Below are 15,272 nucleotides of genomic sequence, written 5' to 3'. Positions count from 1 at the left end.
CTGAAATCAAACAAAACAAGACTAGTCTTTCTTCTTCATAACATCTTTTAAAATATTTGAAGATAGCTATCATCTTCCCTAATTTTTCTCTTCTGCAGTCTAACTATGTTATAGTCCAAAAGGACAGTTTATAAGAGGGCTCTTATTGTCCTAAGATGTGGGAGAGGCAGATAATATAAAAAGATTCAGAAGTAGTTTGGAGAAATTCATGGGTTAAAGAGTCATAAATGGTTGCTGAGCAGCAAGGGCTAGACAAAACCATGGTAAATTCCTCACTATTTTAGTTTTCAGGAGTATTCTATATACAGTAGGCACTTAATAAATGTATGAATAATGAACAAAGGATACAAATCCTTTGTTCTAAGTTTTATTTGGATAATAATAGACATTGATATAGTGCTTAAAGGGTTCCAACATGTTTTTCCATACTTTATAGCTCATCCATGAGAACCCATGGTAGTTTTAAGATCAAGATCAGAAAAGGACAAAAGTGAAGTCATGGCTAACCTTCTGATAAAGTACTGAGGGATTGAGAGATTGTAAATGCTATTATTTAAAGAGGTCAAAGACTAAAAGAATTATTTTTAGCAACATTTTTTTTTGTAATAGCAAGGACCTAGGAACAAAGGAGATGCCCATAAAACTTTTTGTTGTTCATTTGTTTCAATTAGGCTCAGCTTTTCTTGACTCCATTTCGAGTTTTCTTGGCAAAGATATTTGAGTGGTGTGCCATTTCCTTCTGCAGCTCATTTTACAGAAAATAAATAGTAGTAAGTGACTTGTCCAAGGTCACACAGGTAGTAACTATAGCCATTTTTGTACTCAGGAAAATGAATCTTTCTGACTCTAGGCCTGGCACTCTATCCACTTCACCACCTAGCTGCCCCATTCAAATTAGAGTGCTTAAAACAGAGTTGTGATGCATAAATGTAATTGAATATTGCTGTGCCATAAACACACTGACTGAAGAATAGAGAGGAGAGGAAAATATGTACGAAATGATGTATCATAAAGTAAACAAAACTAGAAGAAACAATCCATTCAAAGACGTTAGTAATACAAGTGGAACAAATAACCTCTACACAAAGAAATCAAGATGGAATACTTTGTGATTATAATAATCAGACTTGTTTCTGAATAAGAAATATGAAAATGCTTATTCCTTCATTTGTTGCAGATGTGAAGAACTATGAATGTGAAACTCCATACAGTGTTGGACTTTGTGAAACTGATTTTTATCCTTTTCCTTTAAATTTTTTTTAAATGAAGTATGGCCCTCCAGGTGGAATAAGGGGAAATATTAGAAAATGAAAGTGACACAAAAGTCAAAGCTATCAGTAAAAATAAATAAAAGGTTAAAAAGCAGGTGTTATAGGTATTGTTATCATTATTTTACAGATGAGAAAATCAAAGGTCAGTGAATATTAAATGACTATAATAAAATAGCTAATAAGTGTCAGAGATAGGAATTCAATACAGGTCTTTCCTGATTTCAGGTCAATTAATCAATTAAATACACATTTATTAAGCACTTACTGGGTGCCAGGCAGTGCGCTAAGTGCTAGGGATACAAAAAAGGCAAAATAAAGGCTCTGCCTTCAAGGCCTTCTACTCTAAACTATGCCACAATTTCTACTATAGAAAACTTATGTGCTCATACCTACTGATGTCTATATAAATATATATAAGACATTATTTATCTAACAGTAGCAAAGAAGATGGAACCATTTAAAGCCTCCTAAAATCTAACCTTAAGTTACTTTTCCTTTCTTATTTTATATGACATTTCCCTGTTACATGCCTGCCCTGTGAGCTAAGTAAATTATTTGAACAATTTACAAATCCCTAAGCATAGCCTATATTTTCCTGTTTCTGTGCCTTTGTTCATGCTAATCTCTATTCCTGAAATATTTTCCATATCTTTCACATTTTACCCTTTTAAATTAAAATACACATGTCTCTGTTTGGCCTTTAAAATCCTTCACAATTTTGCTTCAGCCTACTTTTCAAGGTTTATCATATTACTACTTTTCCACATGCTTTTGTTACAGCCAAAGTAGTATTCTTTGACTATGGGATTCCATTTCACATCTTTGTGAATCTCTCGTGCTTGGAAGGTATTTCATTCTTACCTTCATCTTTTTTTCATTTGCTTTTCAGTTATGCCCAGTTCTTCATGACTCTATTTGGGATTTTCATGGCAAAGATATTGGAGTGGTTTGCTATTTCCTTCTCCAACTCAATTTAAAGATAAGGAAACTGAGGCAAACAGAGTTAAGTGACTTGCTCAGGATCACACAGCTAGTAAAAGTCTGAGGCCATATTTGAACTCAGGAACATGAGTCTTCCTGACTCTAGACCAGGCACTGTCCACATGGCATCACCTAGCTATCCTGAACCCCCCCATCTCTTGGTGCCTTTCAAACTCAGATCCCCTTCAAAGATCAGCTCAAGTGTTACATCTTGAGTCCCAGGGTCCCAAGGAGGGACCTGGATTCAGATTGTCTTGAGCTAGAGTACAGGTTGGTATCCACTATGAAACTGTTACTTAGATACAAATATTATCAGAGCTCTGATCATGTAACTAAAGCTTTCTTTTGCTCTAGTGATAAAATTCAAAGTGTATGTTAAGGACTTGCAATACTCTAGCAGTTTGAAACAATTGAATCTAGTAATTAATTAGCATGAAAAAATTAGTTAAAATAACAAGCTACTCCAGGTGAACACCTCCTATGGCTGGCTTCCACAATTTCCCCTTCCCCCATTTTTCCATAATAGTTTCTCAAACAGAGGCATCATCATGTCTTAGAGAGTATTTTCCTTTCTTTTCAAATGAATTTACCTTTCATAGTTGATTTGAAAGGCATTTGGTATAGCTTGCCCTGGGCTTGTTTTGTTTTGTTTGCAGAAAACAGCTGGTTGTATCTCTAAAGTATGATTTCTGAAATCTTAAATTATGAATAAAATCATCTTCCTACTTTTTGTCTCCTTGGAATGGACACTGCTTAAAGACAATAGCCTTCTTCTAAGAAGGACGGTTATGAAGATGATTCTGTCAGGGTTCCCCTCAGCAATGCAAATAAGTGATTCTTTAGCCTTTTTCCTATCCAGTGATATAACATCATCACCTACATATCCTTGGCACAATTTAGTTCCTTCTTTCCTTTGGAAAGGTGATTAACAGGTCTCTGTCCTCTTTTTTGTTACCCTCCATATGCCAGTTTAAAAAAAATGAGATGAGGACTTTAGAGGAAAAAACAGAATAGAAAGGAGTATAGATTTGGAAGATAAAAGCTCCAAGGTAAAGGAGAAGAATAAATAGGAAAGAGTTTTATTCTTAATATTTATATATCACTGATAATGAATTTCTGAGATAATTCATAAATCTTGATATTATTATTATAACTTACCCTTATATATCTTATTCTAAATACTTCAATGGATCTATAATCTTACTGGTGTGAATAGTCCTGCCAATAATCTAGATTATAACTATTTTATGACTCCCCATCCTGTGAGATTCTCATCTATATCTTCTCATGAGTTTGCCATAGCATGTTCAAACAATGGTCTGTGGACATCTTTGAATTCTCTTGATATTGCATGCATGCATACATGATTTGTCCATTGGCTTTCTCTCACTTTTTCTATATGACTACTCCTTTCTCTATTTTAGTTATAAATTTCCTTGATAAAATCCTTTATGCCAGTGAAGTCAAATTCAGAATAGGAACTAATTATTGAGTATTGAATTGACTTGGAAAACCATAAGTTAACATTATTTCTGTTGTATTATGTTTATCATTTTGTTAAACATTTTCCCATTACTTTTAAATCTGTTCAGGAACATTATGGGAGTTTTGCAGGCCACTTATGGTGTGTAGGGCAGTGAGTTTGAAAACTGCCGTATACCCCTCCTCCTGAATAATTTTTCACATTGGTTTGTTAGCATTAAAATCATTAAGAACTTCCAAAGAAATACATGCATACTTTAAAAAATAGTAGAGTGGGGGTTTAGTTGATTATCAGATTGTTTCAGATGCAGTGTGGGTTTAGGAGGAGAAAAACTTAACTGAAATTATTTCTTATAGTGGCATAATAAAATGTCAAGTAAAATAGTCTTTAGGTACGAGGAGACCAGATCTATAAAAAGAAAATTGTCTCAGGAGGCCTTTGTTTTTCAAGGGCTTCCTTTTTCTCAGTGAAACATATTTAATGTGTTGCTCATGACCAAAATATGTTAAGAACAGTATATATGCTAATCCTTGTTTTCTCATATATGTTTTGAATTCTGGAAATTCCCAGAAATTTAAAGGTTAATAGTTAACAAATACATGATATCAATGAAGTTTTTGAAAGCTTTGTAATTTTGGGAGTGCATTGCTGAAACAATCCAATGACTGGCTAAATTAGGGGAAATTTTTTCAAAAACATGCCTAGAGTTGCAATTTTTAAACATTTTGTCATCTGAAAGATGTCTTTTTGCCTCCTCATCCCAACTATTCCTTTCTCTGTTTAAGGGAAACAAAAATGGAAAAACTAAAGTTTAACAACATAGTTCTAATTCACCTTTTCAGCATCCTAAGAGTAGAGCTTCATAAACTGGGAAATCATATTTCCTAGGAATTATTTCTGCATCAATACTTTAGTGGTTTTGTGATCTCTTCAGAATAGGTGACTTCATTGTTAGTGTAGATTTAAACTCATTTATGCCTTATCATTTTATGCAATTTTTGTCCATATTTTTTCATAATACCTTCATATAGGACACCTCCATTGCACTAAGATCTTCCTTCTAGGACTTTTATTTTCATATTTGAGAGTACTTCTAGTGTACTTCTGTTGTATTCATAATTTATATATACACAGCCTGAGTTATTTACTAAAATTGTATTTAATATCTATGTTAGTTGTATTTATTTACCTATATCTGGAAAAGTGAAGGGACTTTTCCAAATTCATATAAGTAGCAAGTTGGTGAGCTGGAATTTGAATCCAGGTCCCCCATTTCTGAAACCAGTGGTCTTTCTATCATGCCATACTGCGCTCATACTGTGATCCTTTTTTGAGTCAAATATTTCCTTAATTATATCCCTTAAACATTTTATTTTTTAAAAGGTATAATTACCCATTAATATGCCATGACCCCCTTTTCCAGTCTTAATTTCCTTAATAATATTTCTTATATCATTTTATTAAAAAAAATTAAATTAGTCATTACTATATTATGTTTCTTTCCCCAGATCACAGTGCAGGTAGGTGGCATAATGGATAAAATACTAGTCCTGGGGTCAGGAAGACTCTTCTTCCTTGGTTCAAATCTAGCCTCAGACACTAGTAAAAGCTAGCTAGTAAAGCTGTGTAACTCTGGGTAAGCCACTTAACCCTGTTTACTTTACTTTCCTTATCTGTAAAATGAGCTGGAGAAGAAAATGGCAAACCACTTCAATATCTTTGCCCAAAAAATCCCAAATAGAGCCATGAAGATTTGGGCACAACTAAAAAAGAACTAAAGTTTCTTGTAACACTTTATTTTAAAAACATTATTACCCATTATTTCCCTTATTGGTGTTAAGAGTCAGTAGAGATCACATATCCAAATTATTCTCTCAAGCATACAGTTTTAGTTATTGGCAGGAAAATGTTTGAAATTTTGTATCATTCCAGTTTTCAGAGACATTTTATTTAATAGATAATAAGTACATATAATAAATGAAACATAATTATCAATAATTTTTCACAGACTTAAAAAAATTTCACTTACAAAACCCGAGCTTGGAATATACTGCTGTGCCACACTCTTTGGTTGTCCATGTGAAATGAAAGAAAGTGAAGAGTCAAGGACAATGCTGAGGTTCTGAATCTGGATGACTAGAACAATGGTGGTGTTTGATAGAAATGGGAAAGTTTTGAAGGGCATGGTTTTGGAGGAAAGTGAATGTTTTCAGTTTGAGGCATGCTAATTTTAGTGTTTCTAGTACATCTAGTTGGAAATGTCCAATTGGCAATTAGAGATGCAAGGCTGAAATTTAGGGGAAAGACTGGGGATGGATATATAGGCTGTGAGTTATCTGCTTAAGGTTGATAACCTATAGAAGCTGATGAGGAGAGAGAATACAGAAGGGGGGAATACCTAGGAGAACAGAGTATTCAATGGTGTCAAATGAAGCACTCAGGTCAAGAAGAAATCAGATCTGACAGTTAAGAAATCCTTGATAACTTTCGTTGAGAGCAGTTTCAGTTGAATAAGGTTGAAAGTCAGATTGCAAAGGATTTAGGAATCAGTGAGAGGAGAGGAAGAATAGGCAGCAAACGTAGACAGCTTTTTCTAGGAGATTGGCTGACAAAGAGAAGAGAGATATTCAGGGACGTGGTGTTATCATCTTCATCTCAGAAATCAGCAAACTCTACAAAAAAGGGCTTGATTTATTGTTCTATTAATGATCCAGATTTTGGAAAATGATGGATAAAACATTAATAACATGGAATAAACTTTAAAGTGTCAAGCACACAGTTGTTCCTTTCCCCCCTCTCAAAGTGGTTGTTATCAGTATACCATGGAAAGATGATAACTTGAGGATATTTTAGTATCTAGTGAAAATTTTTGTTTGTTCACTCATTTGTTTTTGTTTTTAAGAATAGGGGAGATTTATGAATATTTGAAGGCAGCAGTGGAAAAAAACACTAGCAAGAAAGAGGATGAAGATTAGAGAGAGATTATGAGGATGATCAAGGGTGAAATTATGCTGGAGAAGAAGGGATGATTTGGGATCAAACATATAGGTAAAGGGCTTAGCTTTGGCAAGGAGGAGGACAAGGAGTTTTGAGATAGATAATGGGAGAAGAGGGTACTTGTATCTAATAGCCTTGATTTTTTTTAGCAAAGTATAAGACAAAGTCTAGCTGAAAGAGAGGTTGGAGGGTGATTTATGGGAAGTGAAGGGATTTAGAAGGGAAGAGACAGTTTGGGTTAGCTTCTGTAGGCAGTGAGTTAGGGCATCAAATAGGGAAGAATAAAAGATAGTCATCTTGCTGCAGTGAAGACCCAGGTGAAGTTGTATAACATGAATTTATAACTACTCATTCAGCACAATTTGTGATTTCAGTGAGTTTTGTCAACAACCAGAATGAGTTGTTGAAGTATTGAAACTGAATACATTTAAAGGAGTTGAAGACAGATATGAGAATAATCCAACACTGAGGTTTAGAAAAACATGAACTACAGCGGGATAAGGAGGTAAAGGATTTGAGAACAGATTGCAGTGTAGAGCTGAAATGACCTTTTATAAGGTCAAGATCATAAAGGAAGAAAGAGAAGTCAGGGCAAGGATAATAGCCTGAAAAAGTATTGAGGGATAGAGGGATTGTAAAGTCTCAGGGAGGGTGAAGAATAATATAGGAGGGAGGGTGAGGGAAAGAAGGAATGATAAGGAGTTATGGTCAGATAGAGGAATGTCAGAGTTTCTAATTAAGGAAGTGGAACACTTGTGGGTAATGATGAGATCCAATGTATAATCATTCCTATGTAAGGTGGAGTAAAGAAGTAAGTCTTACAGGATTTAAAGAGACTGAGGACTTGGTAAGTTAGGAAGTTAATTGTTGTTCAGACATTTCAGTTGCACCTGATTCTTTGCAACCTCATTTGAGGTATTAATTTGGGGCAAAGATAATAGTGAGGTTTGCCATTTCTAGCTTATTTTACAGATGAGGAAACTGAAGCAAACAGGGTTAAATGACTTGCCCAGGGTCACACAGCCTCAAAGTATCTGACACCATATTTGTACTCAGGAAGCTTTCTGATTCTGAACTGATGCTCTATCTACTGTGCCACCTACCTGCCCCTAGGAAAGGGAGTGAACATTAAAATGTGAATAACAAAATCCTCTACCATGGGGACAGGAGCTCAGTTGAAGAAATGAGTGAGCCAATTGCTGAACTCCTTGCAAAAGGAAGAAGGAAAAATGCTAATAAACATATATAATATTGATAATATAATGGATAAGTATTTATAATATTGTATATTTGTATATATACATATGTGTATTATATATGTACATATATAAAATGATAATAAACACATAAATTTACTTTGGGATCTTGGGCTTCCAGGTCCTGGAGCCAAGCCTAGATCCAACTTATTGCCACAATCTTCTCTGGGTCTGAGACCACTATGTTGACTGTCTCTGGCCTCTCTTGGAGTAACCTGGATAGGCAGATAAGATCTTAACCTTTGTCACAGAGGTTTCAGATTTAAGCTTTCTTTTTTTCCTTCCTTCAGGACTCTCTTTCAACCATACCTCTGTTATTCCTCTGTCATCTCCCCATTCCCACCCAAAGCCTATCTATTAGGGGAAAAGGACCCAGGCTCCCTACCTGTAACAGTCTCTAGCCTATTGTCTTCCTGGATGTCAATCAATAAACATTTATTCAACCCTTTCTATATGCCAGGCTCTGGGCTAAGCACAGAAGACAAAAGACAGCCCTCCTCAGAAAGAGCTCACAGACGAGTAGAGAAGGAAGGACACCTGCATTTGTTAAGCTCCTACTAAGTTCCAGGCACTGTGCTAAGGGATTTCCAAATATTTGAGGAGACAACATACAAACAACTATATATAGGCTGTCTAGATATAGGATTAATTTCAAATAATCAATAGAAGAAAGGCATTAGAATTAAAGGGGGGATTGGGAATCACTTCCTATAAAAGATGAGATTTTAGCTGAACTTGAAGAAGCCAGTAAAGCCAAAAGGTGGAGATGAAGAGGGAGACATGTCTAATCATAGGAAACAGCCAGTGAAAATGCCTAGAATTGAGAGAATGGAGTGTCTTGTTTGAGCAACAGTAGGAAGGCCAGTGTCACAGTATCAGGGCACTTTTTCGAAGGGGAAGGAGAGGCATCAGAGGGCCTTAAGGTAACAAGGATTTAGGATTGTACAGGTCCTAGGACTCTCTCACAATAGATCCAGGTGGGTCAGTTTGAGGATCCCTCTTTTTCTTCTTCTTCTTTTTTTTTTTTCATATATGGACTATCTCCCAAATGTAAGGATCTCCAGCCATGCATGACCCTGGCTTGTTCTCTGGTGTGGAGGATGTTGTCTCTTTTCACCTCAGACCCACCTCTTAGCATTCAATGTCTTCCCCACCATCTTCCAGGGCTTTAGACCAGTTTTTCTTCAGATAATTTATACATTTCCTACCCCTTTCTCTAAGCCTTGTCCTTCTGACACAAAACCCCTGCCCAGCCCTTGGACATGAAAGGTCTGTTTCCTGGTAATTCCAGTTTTGGTTCTCCCACTCTGAGTAATCAATCACCTACAGGGAGATCCAGAGCTTTAGGCCTCTTTTCCCTAGTTAGACCTCCTCTGGTAGGACATAATTAGAGATAGTGCTGGCTTTAGGTACAGTCCTTGGTTAGGAAAAAGAAGTGTAGTGACATTTTGACTTAAAAAAAACCACCTAAATAATTGTTTCTTCTAATGCTTATCTTCATTGTTTCTGTGATATTTTATGGGGGAAATCAATTTGACTCTGTAATCTTTTATGTTGCCATTTTTATTAGACTTTCTGTATAATTTTTTTATTGAGGTCTATGCATATCTAGAACAAAGCTGTATGTACAAAATCCTTTCAGCCAAGTGAATCAGAGGAAGAAAAGATAATAAGAGGAGATATCAAGGCATATTGTGTAAGATGGTAGTGGGTGATGTTAGTAGGAAAGAATTGTTAGCTTACATTAATAATTTTATTAGACTGTAGGTTTCTTGAGGGGACAGGATTGTATTGTTTTCCATTTTTGCATCCCCAGGATTAAAAGTGGGGTAAAGATAAGATGTAAGATCAGAAAAAGAGATAAACTAGCTTTATGGTGAGAGCCAGGGATTAAACAATGGATAGCTCTTTGATGTGTGGTGAAGTGGAAAAAGTACTGAAGTATTTGGAGACAGAGGACTTGGTTATAAATCCTGCCTCTGCTACTTGCAGAGCAAGTCATTTGATGTCTTTGGACCTCATTTTTTTTTTCATCTGGAAAATGAGAGATTTGAACTAGATTAGTGCTGTCAAACTCAAACAGAAATGGAGGCCACAAAACTTTACATAAGGAGTTCTGCAGGCAACATATTGACTCAGAAAATGGTATATTAATATTATCTATGTTCTTTTGTATTTTTTAATATTTATTGCTAAATGTTACTGAATTAAATTTCAATCTGGTTTTGGAGGTGGCTGGGGGGCACATTTAAAACCCCTGGACTAGATGACTTCTAAGGTTAGAAGAAACCCTAAATCTATAAATAATGATAGACTGTCCCAGTAGTAATCAGGAAATATAAAGAGATTCTGTCAACATAGGCATATGGGATGGAAGGGCATCTACAGGATATAAATGAGGATCACATGGAATACAAAGGCATGGAGGGAAGGTACAATAAAGCACCAACTGAATACTCCTTTGAAGATATCCTGCAACCATTGGTGTATCTGAGCCTGCTGCATTATCTTGTATGTAGTATATGTATTTAGTAAATGTTGACTTGAATTTAAACTCATCACTTTCCTTTGTCCAGCCAAGGTATAGGCAATTATCAGTGAAAGGCAGGTAGGAGAGGTTAGGGAAGCTACAGTAAGATAATTTGTAAGGTTAGTATAAATCATTGGTCAGAACTGGGTAAATGGATTAGGAACAGACTGTCATACTATCAATAAATATGTGAGATAAAGCCATCTGGATCTAGAATTAGGTGTGTAAACGTGAGGGAGATAGGACAGGATGAAGACAAAAGAAACAGTTGATAGGAGAGAGGTAGATTAAGGGTTTGGGTTAGAAGAGGGACAAATATAGGGTATGTATTAACACTTCATGATATGTGCCTGCCCATCAATAATTTATAGTCTTATAGGGAGACAATTGATTTGTCCATGATTACACAACTACTAAATGGCAGAAGTAGAATTTGAATCTAAGTCTTCCTGACCCCAGATCCAATACTTTAGCCACTATACCATATTGATGCTTCCTATTATTGTATTTTATGGCTATTATAAAAATGAATGTTTGTAAGAAATCATTGAATTATTTTGTTTATTTGCCAGTGAGTTTTAGAGGGCAAAATTAGGGCTTAAACAGGATAACAATTGTGGATAAGATACTGACTGGAGTAAAAAAAAGTTCTAGGTTTGAATTCTGCTTCTGTCAGAAATGAAGTGCTGGGGGCAACTAGATAGCACAGTTTGTAGAGCTCTAAGCCTGGAATTGGGAAGATTTGGGTGCAGATTTGTCCTTGGACATCCCCTACTTAGGTGAACCTGGGCAAATCATTTTAATCCCAATTGCCTGACCTTTGCTGCTAGAATTGATATTAAGACAAAAGATAAGGGTCAAAAAAAATGCTGATTTACATTGATAAAGGGACTTTCCACACTGAGAGTTCCTCACTTTGATAAAATATGTCTGGACATAAGAAAGGAAGGAAGTAAGAAAGGAAAAACAAGCCCAAATCCTATAGTTCCAACATCACAGGGTTGTTGTTGGGCTCAAATGAGATATATAATGTAAAGAGATTTGAAAGTATGGCAGCTGGTGTGGGTGGTAGGTGTTAGAGATACCCATAGTAATGTTGCCAAAGCTATCACCACCTACACCTGGCTAGTTCTTCTGCCTTCTATTACAGAGAACACCAGGCTGTCACATTAGACAATTTACCAGCTTTGAGTGGTGGTGGTGGTGGTAGAGTATGGCTTGAAGAATGGTATATTACTCAGCCACCAAATGGTGTTGAGACTATCATTGCATAGCAATACTCTGGCCTCTCTCTTGAGCCTGTAAGTGGCTGAAATGGATCTCATATTCAGTAAATGTCTAGGAGTGATCTGGAATGTGTTCCTAAATTACGAAAAACATGAAATCCCTTTTAATGCTATTCTTTCAGCCTCCATTCTATGGTTTGAATTCTTTCCTTCTCCATCATGGAGCAGCTATGGATAGAATGCTAAGCCCATTGTCAGGAAGATTTGGGTTCAAATTAGACTTCAGAGACTTACCAGCTGTGGGACCCTGAGCAAGTCACTTAACCTTGTTTGTTTGTTTGTTTGTTTTTAGTTTCCTTATATGTAAAATGAACTGGAGAAGGAAATGGCAAACCACACTATTATATTTGCCAGGAAAACCCCAAATGGGGTCATGAAGAGTCAGACATGACTGAAAACGACTAAACAATAACAATTTCTCAATGATTTAACATAGGATTATTATGTTAAATCTTATAGGATTTAACAATTCATTCTCAATGATGAATGCAATCTATTGAAATACAATAAATCAGTTCAGAACAAGACTTCCTTTCAAATAGTAAGCTACAGGTTTGTGGTATTTTAGACTGGTTTTGAAATTCATGGAAGTATCTTCTCCAGGTATTCCAAAGGAAGAAGGGGTGGGAAAAGTGTTGGAGCTGAGTTTCCTAGGATGGTAATAGCTTTAAAATAGTGATTTAAGGTTTTAAAAAATCTCTTTACTTATGTTATCTAGATGATCTCATGTCCCTTGTGTTTCTTGGTATATCTTCTTCCTGATCAGTTTCAAATTTCATCCACTCTGACCCACTTCTGATCCTTCCAGTCTATTCTATGTTCAAAGCTTCACAGACTTCTTTGCAGAATTTCACAGTGTTCATATCCATTCTTGCCATCTCACTTTTCTTTTAGAAAAGAAGCATGTATAATACCCTTTTCCCTCTCTCAGAAGAAAAAATTAATTTGGATGGGCATGAAAATATGGGTAGAAGTTTCTCCAAGCATAAATAAGAAACTGCTACTTGAAGTTTCTGGGAAATGTATGCTTTATATACATTTCCTTACTTACCCAAGACTAAGCTGGTCTTTTATCCTAGTTACTTCTGGGATTTCAAAAAAAATTATGCAAGTAGTTGACTGTAGAAAGACTACTGGAAGTTTCTGAGCAAATTATTTAGAATTGAGAAGTTTCTAATCAAGTTATTTAATCTCAGAATTTAAATCCATCCTTAGACATGTCACCCTTCATAAATCACATAACTACTTATCCTGTTACATCATCTGTAAAATGGAAATCAAAATAGTACCTACTTGATAGGGTTGTTATGAGAAACAACTGAGATAAAAGTGCCATTTAAATTCTAACTATTATCATTATTAGTATTACCTTATGATCCTAGGCAAGTCAAATAACCTATGTGAACCTCTACTTTTTCATTTTTAAAATGAAGGAATTGAGTCATATACTCTCTAATAAGACCAATATCTACCTCAAGTAAAATCCTACTGATGTGCAAGGAGATCTTGAGAGAGGCAGCAGAGAAATAATTTCTTGTGTTATGAAAGTAGCCTAGATTTGTCTAGATGGAGAGAACCTAACCAAAGCTGTTAAAATGAAACAAATAAAGTCAGAAAATAGAATAGTTATAAATTGTCCATGCTATTAGATTGTTTGATTCAATTAGTCAATCCTCAAGCATTTATTAAGTACCTTCTATGTGTTGGGCAGTAATGTTGGTAGGCACTGGGGATATAGACCAGGTGGAACAAATGGAAAATGACAAGAGATACAAAACTGCTGGTTTTCTCCTGCCCAAGTGCACAAATCATAATTTGAAGAATTAACATTTTATTGTTACTGAATAGTTAAGAATCTTGTCCTAGAGACCTAACAGGGTAGAGGTAGAAAGGAGCAAGGGCTGTTAGTTGTCACGCTGAATAGAATTCCAGGCCTGAAGTCAGAAAAATCTAACTTCAAATCTTATTAGCTTATTAGCTGGGAAACCCTGGGCCAGCCACTTACCCCTTTTTGCTTCAGCTTCCTCATATATAAAAAGGAGTTAGAGAAGGAAATAGAAAACCACTTCAGTTTCTTTGCCAAGAAAACCCCAAATGGAATCATGAACAGTTGGGCACAACTGACTGAATAACAGCAAGGAACAACTGCCAATGCAGCAGATTTATCTTAGAGACTTTTTTATAACTGGTATGGAAAACTTCCTATAGAAACTGTGTTTTATTCTGCAGGAATATTCAATAATTATTAGCAAATGTTTAGAAAGTAGGAGACATTCAGGCTCATAATTGAGCACAATTTTGATTTTATAAGAGCTCATGAGATAGTCCATGGTTAAAAAAAAAAAAGACTGAACACTAAAGAACTTTTAGAAACAAGTGGTTTCCCTAAATAAGTGTTTTTGTTTTGTTTTGTTTTTTCACATTTTCTGCTATGGAAAACAAAAGTTAAGACTATCAATTGGCAGTATCTTTAAGGAGTTATTCTCTTTGGTAGAAAGCATAGGCGCCATCTAGAGGCTAAATTCACCTAGAGGTATATGCTCTTGAACTGGGATAAAGTCAAAATATCAGGAGTGCCCTGTCATTGTTTAGGGAAAAAATAAAGCACATAAAGAAAGTTTCATGGAAATAACAAATATGTTTATAGCATTTAATATTTGTTTAGAACTTTACATGCATGATCATATTTGAATTTCATGATAACCCTGTGATATAAGCATTATAGGATTCTCATTTTTTAGACAGGGAAATTTAATGACAGATTGGCATATTGACTTCTTCCTGATCACACCACTAACTATCAGAGGTGAAATTTGAACCCTAGTCTTCCTGACTCCAAGTCAAGTATCTGATCCATTTTGCCTAATAACTCCTTTATAGAGCTTGTTGAACTGAATTGACTTGAACACTATCTATTAAGCCAGTGGTGTCAATCTCAAATAGAAATAGAGACCACTAAACTACATATTAAAGATCCCAATGGGCTGCATTTTAACTAGAAAACTTCATCTTCATATTATCTGTGTTTTATTGTATATTTATTCATTTTAAATTTTAAATGTTTCCCATTTTAATTTGGTTCAAGTTGTACTCAGGAATGCTAGGGTAATATAGCTGGCCATGTGTTTGACACCTGCTCTCTCTCATATTTGCTTCTTCTCAACTGCCTTGGACAGTATGGCACTGGTCCTCTATAAAGAACCTTAGCAACAAGGGGTCAGAAACCAGGCAAAGTGTCAGACCACAGGAATGGGGCAGAGTCACAAGAAAGAAGCTTAGACTAGGAATTTTCAGCTTGACACCACATACTAGTTAGTCCAGATCCTTCATTTTACAACTGAGGACACTGAAGCTTAAGAAGGAAAAGTTACTTGCCCAATGACACATGCAGTAAATGGTAGAATTAGAATTATAACGCAGGTCTCTTGACTCTTAGACCTGCTTTATTTATATTATTACTAGGTTGTT

At 35.6% G+C, this 15,272-nt stretch overlaps 1 protein-coding gene across 1 annotated transcript in view; it reads left to right on the top strand.

Moving 5' to 3' along the window:
* Window positions 1–15,272, top strand: part of MAP2K6 (mitogen-activated protein kinase kinase 6) — a 192,660-nt gene that overhangs the window by 23,629 nt on the left and 153,759 nt on the right. The gene's annotated exons all lie outside the window — the stretch shown is intronic.

This window comes from Monodelphis domestica, chromosome 2, assembly GCF_027887165.1.
Source record: "Monodelphis domestica isolate mMonDom1 chromosome 2, mMonDom1.pri, whole genome shotgun sequence".
NCBI classification, from domain to species: domain Eukaryota; kingdom Metazoa; phylum Chordata; class Mammalia; order Didelphimorphia; family Didelphidae; genus Monodelphis; species Monodelphis domestica.
The sequence above is the reverse complement of the archived record's forward strand: the minus strand, read 5'-3'. Positions and strand labels throughout refer to the sequence as shown.